At 44.5% G+C, this 17,519-nt stretch overlaps 1 protein-coding gene and 1 non-coding gene across 2 annotated transcripts in view; one reads left to right on the forward strand and one right to left on the reverse strand.

Annotated features, from left to right (window-relative positions):
* The window catches only part of PARVA (parvin alpha), a 165,399-nt gene that overhangs the window by 123,183 nt on the left and 24,697 nt on the right, over positions 1–17,519 (reverse strand). The window lies entirely within an intron of this gene.
* TRNAG-UCC lies at positions 9,435–9,507 on the forward strand. Its single transcript has one exon. It is a non-coding gene; the product is annotated as a tRNA-Gly (tRNA).

Raw genomic sequence — 17,519 nt, forward strand, 5'->3', positions numbered from 1 at the left:
TGAGGGACTTTCCTGGCAGTCCAGTGGTTAAGACTTCTCCTTCCAATGCAGGGGTGCGAGTTCAATACCCGATTGGGGAGCTAAGATCCCACATGCTTCAGGGCCAAAAAGCAAAACATAAAACAGAAGCTATAATGTAACAAATTCGGTAAAGACTTTAAAAATGGTCCACATCCAAAAATCTTTAAAAACACATACACACACAATGAGATACCACCTCATACCCACTAGGATGGCTACTAAGAACAAAACGTGTTGGGGAGAATGTGGAGCTATAGGAATTCTTGTGGTGGGAACATAAAATTGTATAGCCATAATGGAAAATAGTATGGCTATTCCTCAAGAAATTAGAAATAGATTTACCATAAGACCGAGTAATTCTACCCCTGGGTATATGCCCCAAAGAACTGAAAGCAGGAACTCAAACAGATATATCTATGTTCATCAGAGCACTATTTACAACAGCTACATGTCTAGGGACAGATGAATGGGTAAGAAAATCTGGTGTATATATATACGTAATGGAATACCATTCACTCTTAGAAAGGAAATTCTGACACATACCACAGCATAGGTAAACTTTGAGAACATTATGCAAAGTAAAATAAGCCCGTTGCAAAAAGACAAATACTGCATGGTTCTACTTATAGGGACAGAAAGTAGAACAGTGGTTTCCAGGGTCTGGGGTGGGGGATGGGTAATAGGGAGTAGCTGTTTAGCGGATATAGAACTTCAGTTCTACCAGATGAAAAAGGCCTCTGGAGATCAGCTGCACAACAATGTGAATTTCCTTACCACCACTGAACTGTGCACTTGAACATGCTTAAGATGGTAAATTTTATGTTAGTGTTGTTTAGTCCCTCAGTCATGTCTGACTCTTTGCGACCCCATAGACTATAGACTGCCAGGCTCCTCTCTCTGTCCATGGGATTTCCCAGGCAAGAGTACTGGAGTGGGTTGCCATTTCCTTCTCCAGGGGATCTTCCTGACCCAGAGATGGAACCCAGGCCTCCTGCTACCTAGGAAGCCCATGTTATGTGTATTTTACCACAATTAAAAAAAGAAAAGAAAAAAAAAAACTTGGTCACAGCCTGGTTATTTCACTAATTCATATACTAACTTGGGCAAGTTATTCAATTTCTCCATGGTTCCATTTTTCTCATCTGTTAAGTGGGATTAGTTAGTATCTACTCCAGAGGCCATTGTGAGGATTAAGTAAATTTTTATATGCAAAGTATTTAGAAAACTGCCTGACATAAAGTACTGTTCAGTCAATGTCAGTTGTCACAGCAGTAATAATATTATTACAGTGTGTGAGCTATTATTCGAAGCACTTCCCTCTGTTAGGGAAGTAAGTCTTCAACCTACCCATCTTCCCCTCCAACCTCCACCCGCAATAAAGCTGAAATTTTACAGATGAGGAAACAGAGGCTCAGAAAGGTTAAATGATCTGCCTGGATCACAGAGCCAGTGGGTGATGAATAAAGATTAAGTCTGGCTCCAGTGAGGTCCGGTTGCTGAGAAGGAAGCAATCAGCATGCTGATTCCAAACCAAGTTAGAACTGAATCCTCCATTCCAACCAAGAACTAGGCAGTGGGGGGAGGCTGTGGCAGGGATGGCTGAGAAGCTGGGCTTTCCTCCAGGCCAGCAACCCACCAGCTAAAGAATCCCAACTGTCTTGGTCCTCCTCCCACACCCATCCTGCCCCGGGGATGAGACCAGCTGGATCCAACAAAGAAAAATCAAGACAAGAGTGGGAAGTAGTCCCAGAGGTCACCATGGCCTTCCAGCAGATGGAAGAGCAGATACAGAAGGGACTTCTCGGAGGCCTGTGGTCAGAACCTGCCAGAGCGCCCTTGTCAAGCCCACAGTGGGGGAATAAAACCCCACGCCAACTAGAAAGTAGAAGCATTTATCATGGAAAAGGCAGCGAGAAAGCCCCCACACCCCGCCTCAGACCCTCGATGGGCCCATGCTGATGTGCTTGGAGAACTTCTGAAAATGGGGCACGAATGCACTTCCTGGTTTTCCTCCAGACCAAGAGGGCCTGGGTCCAGCAAGAACCTTCCAGTGACTGGCAGTCTAGGGTTTCTTCTTTCAGATAAGTGATTTCTCCCCTCCTCCAGTCCCCAAGTCTTTTAAAATACCAATGCTGGCCTTGGGTGGTCTCTGTCACTTGCCATTAGAACCTAGAGCCTCCAGAGGCAAGGGCACCTACCATCTGGCCAGAGGCACCCCTGCTGCCTCCCCATCCAGTGCTGCTGGCTCTAAGGGCATCCGGCCACCCGAGAGGACTCTGGTCAGGCTATGAGCAAGGAGGAGGGCTTGGCACCAGAGGGACCTTGAAGCAAAAGAGATCCAGAAACAGGACTTTGACATTTGGGAAGGTTTTTTTTTTTCCCCCTTCCAACATTGGGAGGGGCTCTGTAAACACAAACTTAACTTGGGCCATTCTCTGTGGGAAAAAAGCTTGAATAAATCCTCTCTCAGAGTGAAAAATCCCCCTCTCCTACCAATTGTTTTTTTTTTTTTTCTTTCAATTGTTTTTTAGAGTAGCCAAGTAATACATATTCACTGTAGAAAACAAATGAGAAACTGCAGACAAGAAAATTAAAATCACCCCAAACCATACCTCTCTAGTTTTAATCATTGTTAACAGTTTAGGTATATCCCTCCAGACTTTTTTTCAATGTAAATATAAGTGTTTATACACATATAAGCATATACTTTCTGAAAATTTTTAATATACTGTGAAAATCATTCCATGTCAATAATACAGAACTGCATTGTATTTTTGATGATGTTATAGTATATGTAATATACATACACCGTGATTTATTTGATATCTATTAGATGTATAAGTTTATTTCAAGGTTTTCACAAGTATGAACAATGCTGTTATCCACACAGTGTTCATACCTTTGTCTAATTATTTCTTATGAATAAACTCCTGAAAGTGGAACCGCTGGACACAGCGGTGGAGGCCACGCAGGAGAACGAGGTGCTGCAGGGCAGGTGCGCGGAGCTGCAGGAGAGGATCCTGGAGATAGGGAAGATCATGGACGGGTTTGAGGGGACTGTGAGCCAGGCAATGGAGGAGGCTCAGAGAGAGAAGGAGTCTGTCAAGGTCGAGATCCAGAAGGTTCTGAAGGAGAAAGCTCAGCTGACGGCAGACCTGTACTACAAGGAGAAGTCATTCTTCGACCTCTTCAAGCAGTCTGAGAAACAGAAGGTGATCGAAGGCTACCGCACAAATGAAGAGTTGCTGAAGAAGTGCGTTGAGGATTACATAGCGAGGATCAGGAAGGAGGGCCACAAGTACCAGGTGCTGAAGGCCCAAGGGGAGGAGAAGCCTCAGCAGGCAAACAAGGAGATTGCCCAGGTCTGGAACAAGGCCCGGACAGACGCCCTGGTGCTGCAGGTGGTCCTGAGGAAGGAGCAGATGCGAATCTGCTCGCTGGAGGAGGGGTTGAGCAGAGGACTACAGGGAATGGTGAGCTGACTATGCTCTGTGATGACCTCACTTCCAAGACGGAGAGAATCTGACTTAGCAGCCCTGACCTGTACTACCTTCCCTTCGTGGGTGTGTGTGTTTGTCTGTCTAGCTTTTCCTTCTCTATTGATCTCAATTCGTTTTTAAGCAAGGTTGCTTTTGGAAAAGACTGAATAAAGTTTCCCTTAAATCTAAAAAAAAAAATTTGTCATACACATAAATCTCCCAAATCCAACTGTTTCACTGATATATACAAGTTTCCTTAAGTGAGGGACCTCTGCGCTGTGCTTGTAATCTGAACCAGCCCTCAATTTTCTCAAACACAGTTCTCCATCATAAGCAGTTCCAAAAGAAAACTCCTTAAACCCCTTGTCTATGATCTCATAAATGACTAAGTGGCATTTAAAAGATACACAATTTTATTTTGACTTTAGTAATCCACTAAACGACTGAGTGGCTAAGCACAGCACAGCACAATCCGCTAAACAGAGACCCACATGACAGGGGTACCAGGATACTTGCCACACAAAACATATCTGTACAAAATTAGCCTTAACTACCCACTGACACCCCCAACCTCTGCCCCTCTGTCCCTTCTCCCTTCTCCTTCATCCCTCCTTCTATCTATCCCATCCATCCCCCCTTCCACCCTTCTTCCTCTATCTTTCTTTTCAAATCACTCCCCTTCTTTCTTTTTCATCCCTGCCCTACTCTTTCTCCCTGCCTTCCTTATCGCCTCTTCTTTCCTGAAGCAGTTGGGACCCTGTTATCAGCGCAGACAGTACTGGAGTTGCGCGAAGTTTCCAGCTGCACTGAGAGCTGGAGAAGCTGTCTGTGAAATCCTCAGTCTTTGGTATTCATTATTTAAGTTCTGTGGAAATGGGTTCGCTTTGAAGTCTACTGACTCATCCTCCTCCTTAACTTCTTATTTCCTGTAAATGATCCATTAGTTTTTGGCAAGGTCCATGTCACACAGCATTCCCATCAGAAGGGGCTGTTCCGCAACCCTGGGCAGTGTGAACACTGCCTTAGCAGTGGAACTGGAAGCATGATGGGGCCGTGTAGACTCTGCTTTCTTAAAAGCTGTTTCAACCAGCCCTAACACCGCCTCGAATTAATAATGTGAAACACATGCTCCATCTGCCTGCTAAAGGGTGACAAAGCCATTTATGTTCATAATGGCCAAAATTATTCTACAGATGAAAAGTTTTCTAAAGCAGCTCACATAGGCTAGTCAATCAGTTCCACCAAGGGGGAAAATTCCCCCTCAATCATCCCACTTGAGACCTCTTTGCCAAAACAGCCCGTTCACTGTGGCATTAAGATGTTGAAAGGGGGAAACAAATGGAGATTATAAACAGTTCTCATAAGTTTTCAAACTTTCTGCCCCTGGTAAGGCATGCATAGATTAGCGCCAACAGCTTAGTGGGAAAGGTCATGTGCCTTTTCACAAAGATCCAGGGAGCCACGCAGGACTCTTGTGGACTTCAGAAACTAAACAAATCAGTTACAAGGGGGAGGGGGGGAAGCAGTTCTTTAAGAAAAAAATCAAATGGGGCTGGAAAAGTACTATTATCAGCAAAAACGCTAAATCTTTCCCCTCCTCCCACCCCCACACTCCCTGCTCCCCACACCCAGCTGGTGGGAGCAGAAAGATATTCCTTTGATATCAGAGCAAATAAAAGTTTGAATTACTGACTGCTCACGTTAATGCTGGATTTTACTACCACTATATTTCAAAATGAAATTATTCTAACATCTATGCCTCAAATTAAGATCTGTGATAATATATATTACAGTTCAGAAAATGTCTTAGGTTCAGATGATGTAAAGGCTGATTCCCCTGGAGAGTAAACACTGGCCATTGTTTCTCAAGGGCTAAAACTCTCCTCATCCCTCCAAATAAATTTAAGTATAGATGACATCAGGGAGTGCTGCCTGGTTATCAAAGCACATCTGGGGTGGGGGTGGGGAGGGCAAGATAACGCCACTTAATAGTCAAAGTGGTGGAAACGTCTTAAATGCAGGGTTGTCAAAAGAGGGCTTTCTCCTATAATTTACAGATATGAAAGCCCTATGAGAAAGTTTAGCACACAACACATGAAACTTAACTCTCTCCACTCCACCACGTTGGAATCCTGGTTTCAAGTTTCCCACACCATCTTTACTCCTACGGGCCCTACAATGTCTTTTGCGGGGGCAGGGGGGACGGTATTCATAGATATCCAGGGCCCAAACGGCCATCTGTGTAAGTACAGTTGGCAGCTCACTTGTCAGACATAAACTCTCCCCAAGTCCTGGAGTCCTCAGTGCTCCCTACTGGCCTCCGCACAACACTCATCAAGGTGGTGGGGGAGGGGCACGTGGGGGAAAAGCAAAGAGCTAAGCCTGCCCACCAGTGTCCAGGTGGGCTCCGCAGCCAGCCTTACATTCTAAAAAGAGCACAGCCCTTCATTCTATGGCATTAGGTCCTCTGACACAGCAGCAGGATGTCTTCTCCCCTCAGCAGCTCCATGAAGCGAAACTTCACCAACTTCCACCAGGCACACTAATGAGAGGTTTGTTGTGAACAGGCAGCAAGGGTCAGCCACACCTTATACTTCTCTCCTGCCCCAAAGACGGGGTCATGGGCCAAACGACGCTAAGCAAATAATTCTTCATGAGAAAAAAATCTATATTTCCACTTTTAAAATTACATTTCAAAATTCCTCTCACTTCTTATGAAAACAAGATCAAATGTTTGTAAGGACTCACTTGAATATATTTTCACTTTCCAAGTGCAAAGTAGAAGACAAAAAAAAAAAGAAAGAAAGAAATTCTCAGCAGCCACAAGACAAGAACGCCTTTCTCCTTCCCTGCCAAATCCAAGCATTATGCACATAGAATGAACATGATGCAATAAAAACATCTCCAAATGCTTTCTGATACATTCTCTCATTTAATCTTGCGACTCCTTAATGCTCACATTTTAATTGCAGTTTTAGAGCCTTAAATTCCTCCAAAGGTGCTAAAATACAAAAGAATGTGAAGCATGATTTCATACTAACTAGAAGCAAGAGAGGAGTTTCAGGCCTCTTAAAATAAAAATCTATCTTCAAACCCCTCAGAGTCTGCATGAAACACAGCAAACTCAGTCTGTTGTCCCGAGGGAAGCAGGCTGCTGTGAAATGTAAGTAACTCCTCACTGGCACTGTTAGCTTTTTTGGGTGTTTTAATTTTAAAACCCGAGTATAATTATCTCTTATTTACTAGAGTCACAACTCTTGCCAAAGGGAATACAAACCACTTTTTTGGGGATGAAGTTGCTGACAAAGGTTTGACAAAGAAAAATAATTAATAGCTCCATGCTGACCCCGGGGTAAGTCTTGGAGCACAGCGAAGTGAACTTGCCAAGGATGAGCCGGGCATGGGCGCGTGATGCCCGGCGAAGGGGATGGCACACACCCGGTCCTGAGAAGCTTGGAGGCTTCTGAAGGGACTTAGGCTATGGGACAAAAGTATGAGAGGTTTTTGCATATCCTCCTTTAGTCATGGTTCTGTGTTGAAACTGCTTTGCGCTCCAGTTACAAACGCTCTCCTGTTTAAGAAAGCTGTGGATAGACAATTAATGCCTTTCAGCTGGGGCTGGAGTGTTCTCCAAGTTTGGTTCTGGGCTCTATGGTTTAGCATGCTCATTCTCAGAAATTCTGGCGAGAGAGCCTTTGGGATAGGGAGCCGCCAGGGCCAGTTTCCTGGAGCCTGTCCGATGGGCACCTCACCTGATCACCGTCACATTTGGGGAGCCAAACAGAAGGTGGGTGCGGGAGGATCATGAGCAGCTGGGTCAAAACCCTTCGGAGGAGGAGTCTGCCTCTTAAAACATGCGAGTTCAGAGATTCCATCTTAACTTTGCTCTTAAACTATAAAAGTCTGAGTGCAAACAGCATTCAATTCTAGCAAATTCCCGCTCCCACCCCCTCATATTTTCATCTGTCTACCGTGACTGCTGGGAAGCTTGTAGCCCCAGAACTGTAAGATACTATCATCCTTTTTATCATTATTATTAATGATGGGTTTACCTGCAATACTATATCTTTCTGTCTCCTGCAATAATCCCATCCCATCCCCTGGAGCACAGACATGTTTCATGATTGGCAGCTATTTTAGATCCTTTTGGGGTGTGCTTGCGTGACTGACAAGAATTCAAGTCTTGAAGCCAGAAAGAATTTGATTTCCAGCCTTGACCAACCACTTAATGTGGCTGACCCTCAACTGCCTCACCTATGTGACGGAGGCGTATCTTTGTAGCAGAACGCGTGAGGATTATGCTGCTTTAATTCCCCCTGGATGCCCAAGGGCAAGTACCTGGCATGGGCACAATATCCATCCCAAAGCATAATATGGAGTAGGTACCCAATACACTAGAGCTACTGTCATTCTTATGAGTGTTAATAATACCAGCCACAAGGACAAAATTAAAGAGGCTACTGACCCCAGAGAGAAATTTCTAATTCAAATTTCATTATCTTAAATCAACTCAGCTATTTTTTCCCCCTTCTCATAGAATTCAAAAAAAGCCCTGAGATTTTGGCTCCAACTTCTCAGTTATAATCTTGGCTTTAGTAATATCCATTAAGAGTTTCCGATCCAGGGAGAACTATTAACTCTGCAGTGGAAGCAGAAACGCGGATATCTGAATGAAGTGTAGGTCTGCTGGCAGTTGTAACCAGATCCTTTGCTCCTGCAAATGTTATTTCTTGGCTATCGGTATCTTTTGTGAGAATTTCTGCAGGCAGAGATCTCTGGGGGAAAAAGACTGTCTGGGGCCCACACGTGTTTTCAGAACAGGCTGGTACATCCTGTCCTTGCTACAGAGCCTGGTACATCAGTAGCAAAACAGACCTCTTTTTGGACACACTTTTTTTGTGTGAATTCTGCAGGACTCAAGGCTGGCTGCTGAAGTCACCACTCAATCTTCCTCTCAGGCGGGGTCGGTGAACTGCTCCCTGGAGCCCCCTGGTGGCCCTTTCCATGTTCACACCATGTACTCACACCACTCAGGGGCAGGGAGAAAGTGGCTTTAAAAGAGCCACCCAAGGGCTAGTTACTGGCATCCTTCATCCACAGGGACATCCCCACATTTTAAGGATCAAGGAAACATGCTGTGTTAAGGCTGGTACAGACACAGCACCTCTCTTAAATGTCAGAGTCATTCACTGAACAGCTAGCTCTTAAGCATGAAGAATACAAAGAGGATGACGACTCAGTCCCTGCTCTCAAGAAGCTTCTGGCCTAGAGGGAGAGGTGGACCAATACCTGTACCCAGAAGGACAATACAGAGAGAAATGCCAAGTTTTGAGGGAACCCCGGGGACAGTGTCAGCCTCCTTAGGGAAAGTGGGAAGGACATCAGGGAGGGGGCAAGAGTTAACCTGGATCTCAGAGGCCAAGAATTAGCTGGACACAGAAAGGAGGGCAGGCATTCCAGGTAGAATAATCAATATACATCAAGGGCCAGACTTCTTGGGGGACTGTGGTGAATCTGGAGGGCTCCCAGCAGGCAGAAGAGGCTAGAGAAGTAGGTAGGGCAGGCTGAGAAGGATCTCATAGGCCACACCAAGGACCCTGCTTATCTATCTGTGATTCTCCAAACTGTGCTTGAAAGTTCCCGCAGACATTTGATTCTAATTTCATGGATGCTGAAGCTAAGAGAACTCTGTGGTAGCCATCCACAATCCACTGACTGCAAATTCCTGCGTTCAACTCCAGGGTAACCAGGAGAGAAACATCAAATTCCAATACAGAGGCATGCTACAAAATATCTACAAAACACCAGTACTCCTGAAAATTGCCATCAAAAACAAGAGAAGTCTGAGAGCCTGTCACAGACAACAGGAGCCTAATTCCTTAGAGGAGCCTAATTCCATTTCTGAGTGATAATTAAATGTAATATGCCGGGACTTCCCTGGTGGTCCAGTGGTTAAGACTCTGCACTTCCAATGCAGAGGTCCCAGGTTCAATCCCTGGTCAGGCAACAGGATTCTGCATGCCACAACTAAGACTCAGCGCAGCCAAGTAAATAAGTATTCTAAAATAAGATGCTATCATACTTAAAAAAAAAAAATGTTATCTGCTATCCTGGATGCAATTTTGCAACAGATAAATGAAGTTCCTAGGTAAAAACTAGGGAATAAAGTACAGAGCCTAGTTAATGATTATGTATCGATCTTGGTTCATTAATGGTAACAAATGTGCCATACTAGTGTAAGACGTTAACAATAGGGGAAACTATATGCAAGGCAAATGGGAATTTCTGTACTCCTCTAAATTTTTTATAAGTCTGAAATGTTTCAAAAAAATAAAATTAATTTTTAAAAAGTTCTGTGTTCATACAGATAGCCAAACTACTGTCTGCAATGGGTTGTATAATTAAACATTAATTATACAATTGTATAATAAAATGATAATACATGTTACACATGAGAACTTAGATTAATTCATATTCTAGTAATAAGAGCCAACATTTTATTGAGTACCTATGCTCAGCCAGGCACTCTCCTAAGTAATCACTCCTGATCTCCAAAACAGCCCCATGCACTAAGAACTGCCAACATCCCATTTTACAGGTGAGGAAGTGAATTCAGCAATTAGACAACTTGTTGGGATTATATAAGTGGCAGAGTCTGGATTTGAACCCAGTTCTGTCCAATGTTAGAGTCCTGATACTTAATGACAATTCTATACTTTACTGCCTCCTGGTATTCAGCTTTATATACTGATATTTCACTGAAAAAAAAAATGCATTGATTTTATTATTCTTTTTAATGTTTGAAACCACAGCTATAAATGGGGTGTTAAGACAAGGGGGATTTCCAGTCAATGAGGGACTAGGTCAGAGCTGGTGGTTGGTGTTGACACATACGTTCTGACAGTTTCAGGGAGAAGGATGGACTGGTATAGGCTGAGCCCTTGCTGCAGAAATATTCTAGCAACATCTCCAAAAGGAGGAGGAGAGGCAACCAGAGAGAATGAACTTCCCTAAAAGGATAAAGCGAAGGCCCTTGCTTTATACAGGAACCCTTTGTATCCAGCCCCAACCAATCACACCCCAGGCATTGCTGAGCCCCTAACTTGTGCCTGGGCAGGTCTGCCTCCAGGAGTCCCTGTTTGCCGCCTCCACAGACAGGACCTGATGATTAGTAAAGGGAAAATAAGAGCAGTCCAAGCAAGGAGGCAGCTGGCCCAGAGCCCCCCAGGGGAGGGGCAGGGCCTGAGAAGAGGTGTTAGTGGGGGCAGTGGGAGGGCTGGGGTGCCTCAGGGCAAGCCCACCCCTCCCTGCAGTCCTTGTGTCTGGGTCACCAGCCAAGGGGATTGGAGCTGAGAGCCCAACCTCTCACCATCAGCTCAGCCGCTTCCCCTGCCCTCCCAGGTCAATGAAAAGCAGGCCTCATTTCACTTCTGTACTTGAGAGGCTGCCATGTGCCACCAGAGGCACATACGGAGTTTGGTACCTCTGGGGGTTGTGGGAAATACCAGAAAGTCTCCTAATCGGTCAACTCCTCGAGAGTCGTCTTATCTAGCCTGGCATGCCGTAGGCATCAATCAACAGATGGTGAACTAAATGGAAATCTTCAAACACATGTGTCATAGGTCATACTGGAGCAAACTAAATTGGAGTTTGCAATATTTAGTACGAAATCTTTACCACATACTTAGTGGCTTGAAACACACAAGGTCACTATCTCACAGATCTGGCCGCCGGATGTCCAAATGGGTTTTTCACTGGACTCAAATCAAGATGTGGGCAGGGGACCTCCCTGGTGGTCCAGTGCTTAAGAATCTGCCTGTCAATGCCGGGGACGTGGGTCCAACCCCTGGTCCGGGAAGATTTCACAGGCCACAGGGCAACTAAGCCCATGTGTCACAACTACTGAAAATGATATGCTCTGGAATCTGAGTGCTGCAACTACTGAAGCTTGAGCACCTACAGTCTCTGCCTCAGGAGAAGCCCCTGCTCACCACAACTAGAGAAGGCCCACGCACAGCATCAGACACCCAGAGCCGCCAAAAATAATTAATAATTTAAAAATAGATATTGGCAGGGTTTAATTCCCCTCTAGAGCCTCTAGTTTTTGTTGTTCAGTTGCCCAGTCATGTCCGACTCAGCAACACCACAGACTGCAGCAGGCCAGGCCTCCCTGTCCCTTACCATCTCCCAGAGTTTGCCCAAGTTTATGTCCATTGCATCGGTGATGCCATCCAACCATCTCATCCCCTGTCACCCTCTTCTCCTTCTGTCTTCAATCTTCCCCAGCATCAGGGCCTTTTCCAGTGAAAAAGCTCTCCGCATCAGGTGACCGAAGTATTGGAGCGTCAGCTTCAGCATCAGTCCTTCCAATGAGTATTCAAGGTTGATTTCCTTTAAGATTAATTGGTTGGATCTCCTTGCTGTCCAAGAGACTCTCAAGAGTCTTCTCCAGCACCACAGTTCGAAAGCATCAATTCTTCAGTGCTCTGCCTTCTTTACGGTCCAGCTCTCACAACTGTACGTGACTACTGGAAAGATCAAAGCCTTGACTATACGGACCTTTGTTGCCAAAGTGATGTCTATGCTTTCTGACACACTGTCTAGGTTTGTTGTAGCTTTCCTGTCAAGAAGCAATCATCTAAGGCTCTAAGGGGAATGTAAAAGGTTCTATTTCCCTGCCTTTTCCAGCTCTGCAGCCCCCTGCACTCCTTAGCCTGTGGCTGCTCCCCCATCTTCAAAGTCAGTAACACTGTCTCTCTCTGGCCTTTCTCCATGCTCATGTCTCCCTCTGACTCCCTTCTGCCTTGCTCTTCCTCTTTTAAGGATTATTATGATTACACTGGACCCATCTGGATAATTCAGGACACTTTCCCTATTTTAAGGTCTCACCTTAAAATTAAATTAACAATGTTAATTCCATTTGCAACCTTAATTCTCCTTGGCGATATAAGGTGACATAGTTGCCAGTCCCAGGGGTTAGGACATGGACATCTGTGGAGTGCCATTATTCAGCCTACCACAAACTTCATAAGGTCAAACTGTAGGAGACCACCAGTGTTTCGCCAAAAGGTAAAAATATTAATTAACACTTATCAACCACCTACTGCATACAAGGCATACCACTAAGTAATTTTGCATATATTATCTTATTTAATTGCAGTTAATGTTCAAAGAGTAGTAGTAACTACTACTACTAGTAAACCAGATCATGTTATTCACCTCTAAAATCCTGATAGTTTTCCATATGTTTTAGGGAAAAACTCAGTCTTCTGGCAGCCCCTTGGGATCTAACTTTGGCCCGACTCCCAGCTCCATCTCCCACCAGCTTCCCCTCGACCTCCAACCTTCAACCATGGGAGCCTTTCAGTTCCTTGAACTTCTGTGGCTGCACCTGCAGACCCCTCTTTCTGGAACATTCATCCCCAAGATCGTCGACCCTCTCGCATTATTCAGATCTCTAGCCTATTCACTGCCACATCCCCAACTCCTAAAACAGTGCTTAGCACATAGTAGGCACATGATACACATTTATAAATGAACTAATCTGAATTATGCCAGTGAGGAAACGAGACTATAAGGCCAAATTCACAGAGCTAGTCAGCTGGAATTCCAACTCAGAGCATACTCAACACCCCAGCCTCTCAACGAGCCACCCCCAAGCTCCTCATCAGACACCACTAGGCCAGCTGGGAGGTGCAGGGATGGCAAACACTAGCTCGAGCTCTTGAGCAGTCCCCCGCTCACTGGATGGCACTGAAATAGTGACAGAACCTGCTAACCAGGCACCACGGCCCAATCAATCAGCGAGCCTAACGGAGGCTGGTCTGCACTCTCGGCTGGGAGAGCTATGAAACCAGATCGGGAGGAGACATGGTCACGGCAAACCAAGAATTCCTTATCAGGGGAAAACAATCCAAGTGAACTTTTGGGCTAATCTAGTGGAATTGAGGCCTCTGAAATGAACCTTAAAAAAGAAAAAAGTTCCAATCTGCAAAGGAAGTGATTTTTCCATATTCTAACAATTAGAAATATGCTTTTTAACATCAGAATTTTCATTCCACGTTGCTGTCATTTTGGGGGAATTTAAATAGATGACATTATGCTTTCCTATGGGTGACAGCAGGAACAGCAGTCCTGGAATGCCATTATTTTAGGCATGACAGGGGAGGTCACTGCATCACGGATTCCCAGAGACTGAAATCCCAAGCAAGCTAACCACACTGAAGAACTCTTTTAAAATTCCTTGCAGGAGCTCTGAAGAACCAAACACATTAGCAGTGAGCCAGCAACCATCAGGAGAGCATTGTAACAATGGCACCAGTATAGGAGGACTTTTGTCCCTTCTCATATTCCTTCCTGCCCCAACTGCAGATAAGAGAAATAGGAGGAGGGAATGGAGAGAGCGGAAGGCCACACCAGGCCCACCACCCACACCCATGCCGGAGTTGTGGGGCAGGCTGGGCCACGGGGAGTGGAAGAGCATGGAATTGGAAGGGAAGCTGAAGTTTTGATTTCAGACTGGACTAGGCCTTCAAACCTACAGGTGAGTCCTAATTCCTTAAATGTCTTCGTAGCTGGACATGCAATCCACCTAAGATGTCACAGAGCATGTTTTAAGGCAGTGCTCGGGCTAGGGAGGGCTCTTTCCTGACTGAACTCCAATGGAAGTCAGCTGATTCAATAAATTTGTTACAGGATAAAAATCAAACGACCAAGAGAATATCATTTTTTGGCTAGCAAGTTTATAAGGTAAAAAAAACAAACAAACAAACAAAATAACGCCGGGTTTTGATGAGAGAGAAGAGAACCGAGTATCCCTAAATAATTCTGGTATGTCTTAGCCCATTCAGGCCACTATAACAAAATACCACAGTTTGGGTGGCTTATAAACTACAGAAATTTAATTCTGATGGTCTGGTGGCCCAAGTCCAAAGTCAAGGCACCAGCATGGTCAAGTTCTCTGGTGAAAACTGTCTTCCTGGTTCATAATTGGCCCCTTCTCCCTATGTCCTTTTATGTGGAAGAGGCTAGAGATCTTTCTGGACCCTCTTTTATAAGGCATTAATCCCACTCATGAGGACTCTACCCTCATGACTTAAGGACCTATCTAAGGCCTCATCTACTCTAACACCAGGCATCAGGAGTTCAGCAGATACATTTCAGAACACACACATTCAGACTACAGATAGTTTACAAATCAGAACAAATTTTCTTGGGCAGTGCCTCTCACACTGCAATGTACACAAGTCACATGGACATCTAGTTAAGACGCAGATTCTGATTCAGTAGGTCTGGGGTGAGGTCCAAAAATCTGCCTTTCTCATAAGCTACCCAGTTGAAGCTGTAAGACTTTGGACACTTGATGTGAAGCACCAACTCATTGGAAAAGATCTTGATGCTGGGAAAGAGTGAGGGCAGGAAGAGAAGGGGACAACAGAGGATGAGATGGGTGATGGCATCACTGACTCAATGGATGTAAGTCTGAGTAAACTCTAGGAGATGGTGATGGACAGAGAAAGCTGGTGTGCTGCAGTCCATGGGGTCAGAAAGTCAGACATGACTTAGGGACTGAAAAACAGCAACCACAACTTGGTTATACTGATGGTATTGGTACGAGGATCACACCTTGAGAAGTCTAGAGAAAATCTGACCAAGTGTATCAAAAGCCTTAAAATCTTTATTACTTTTGACTCAGTAATTCTCCACTAATGATATATTCTAGGGACTAATAAGGAATATATATATATTAAGATGTAGCCAAAGATGTTTATCACAATGTTACATCTACAGTGGAAACTGGATACAACCTAAATATCTGACAACAGGAAATTTATAAACAAATGATGGTAAAGCCATTGGTGAATAAAATAATATAGTCATATCAAGTTCTTATAAAATGTTTGATGCTGCTGTGAAAAAAATATCCGTGACCTGAGAAACAAAAAGATAAAAATACAAAGATGGGTCAGTTTTGTGTGTCAATTTGGCTAGGTTATAGTACCCAGTTATTGAATCAAAAGCTAGATGTTGCTGTGAAGGTATTTCTATAGATAGGATTAAACTAAGTGAAAAAGATTACCCTCTGTAGTGTGGGCAGATCTCATCAGTTCAAGGCCTTACAAACACAAACTGAGATTTCCCATAAGAGAGGAGATTTTGCCTCAAGACTACAGCAGTAATTCTTGCCTGAGTATTCAGCTTGCTGGCCTGCCTTATAGGTTTCAGATCTGCCAATCCTATAAACATGTACACCAACCCCGAGACAAATCTCTTCAAATGTGTGTGTGTGTGTGTGTGTGTGTGTGTGTATCTCTTAGTACAAATGCTTATGTGTGTCTGTATGTTGTGTGTCTGTATGCGTGTATATGTATATACAATATATAAATACAGATAGATTACCACTGGTTCTGTTTCTCTAGAGAACCCTGACTGATACACACCATGAGTCCAATTCTGTTAAGAACATTTATGTTACAAATTACATTGCAAAAGCTTGAGTCCCATAACTGAATATACAGTATGATTTTTATTTTATTGTTAAAATATTAGATATACGAACGAGAGAGAAAACATCCAAATATTAGCAATAAAAAGACTATGGTTTATTTTAATATTTGTCTTGATATTTAATATTTTTTAAAATTTTTATAAGCATGTGTTTCTTTTATGATCAGGGAAATCATAGTTACAATCTGATTTGCACTGAACCCTGCAATTTCAGTGTCCACTGAGAGGGAGACTACATAATTTTAGGCAATCTGAAGAAGAGAACGCCCTTCTTCACCATTTCACCTGCTTCTCAAGTGACAAACTATATTCTCAGCATTTCCTCCAGACCCGTCCCAGCCCTTTTTTTGTGTGTCCCATTTGGCCTCTTGCCCTGTCCTTCATTGTCTCAAATAAAAAACCCATTAGATGGGCAAGGCAGTGACTTTCATTATCCTTGTTTTATAAACGAGGAAACTGAGGCTAAGAGGGTTTAAGTGGTTTGTACATAGATACCCAGCTGGTAATTGACATAGCCCAAATTCCTTCCTTTGTAAACTGGAAAACCAGGCACATGTGAGTGATCCCATATGGACCGTGTGAGAACCATATCAATTACATTCTGAGGTCTCCTCCCCGGCCTGCCATAGCCTTCCTCAGTGACATCAGACAATGGCTCATTAATCTCCAGAAGAGATGTGGATGGCCAGGGTCAGGTGCCAGGACCAAAAGGACTCTGGGTTTGGCCACATGTCCAAGCACCCTGGCCAGGGCCTCTGATGACTCAAGCCCCACAGTTGGAAGTGAGCAGGACCACCCACACTGCCCCAAATGGGGCCAAACTCAGTGCTTTCTTTCCAGTCCCCACCTAGTGACTGGTGCAACGTCCTGGCCATCTGCAATCCCATGCCTATGAGGGATGGTCCCACCACAGAAGACTTAGGCTACAAAAGCAATTCCAACTGCTGGCAGCATCAAGTGCTTGGACTGGGCTCTAGCATCAAGGGCTTTCCTTCTCCCCCCGTCCTGGGCCTGCTGATACTGAGTGTACTCTTGAATCCCGTTAGGAATGGATCCTTTCCCTGGGACCCCGACACCCACCTTGGCATCCCCAGAGAGCAGGGTCTGCATGTACCATGATCCCTACCACAAATGGGCTGATCTTACCAAATCGTGAGCCCTTCACCTCCAACACGAGAGCCCCAGGATGTCCCGCTGTCACCTGCAACCCCAAGACCAAAAGGTCATCCAGGCTGGAATAACACTTCGTTGTTTGCTGAACAAATGAATAAACAAACTACACACAGGCCATAACTCAGGTCCCGGCCAGCCTCCTATCTAAGCGTTTCTTAGTGATTAAAAGAAAAAGTGCTATATTAAATGGTAAGCCAGTTAGATGGCTTCATGGGGTGCAAGTTTATAAGAAATTCTAAAACATCCCTGGAATAAATTGGAAATATGGTACCAGTCAACTCGAGTTTCCACACTGCTTCCTCCATACTGATAAAGCATAATGGGTCCCCCTTTGTCAAA

This window comes from Oryx dammah, unplaced genomic scaffold, assembly GCF_014754425.2.
Source record: "Oryx dammah isolate SB20612 unplaced genomic scaffold, SCBI_Odam_1.1 HiC_scaffold_17, whole genome shotgun sequence".
Taxonomy (NCBI): Eukaryota; Metazoa; Chordata; class Mammalia; order Artiodactyla; family Bovidae; genus Oryx; species Oryx dammah.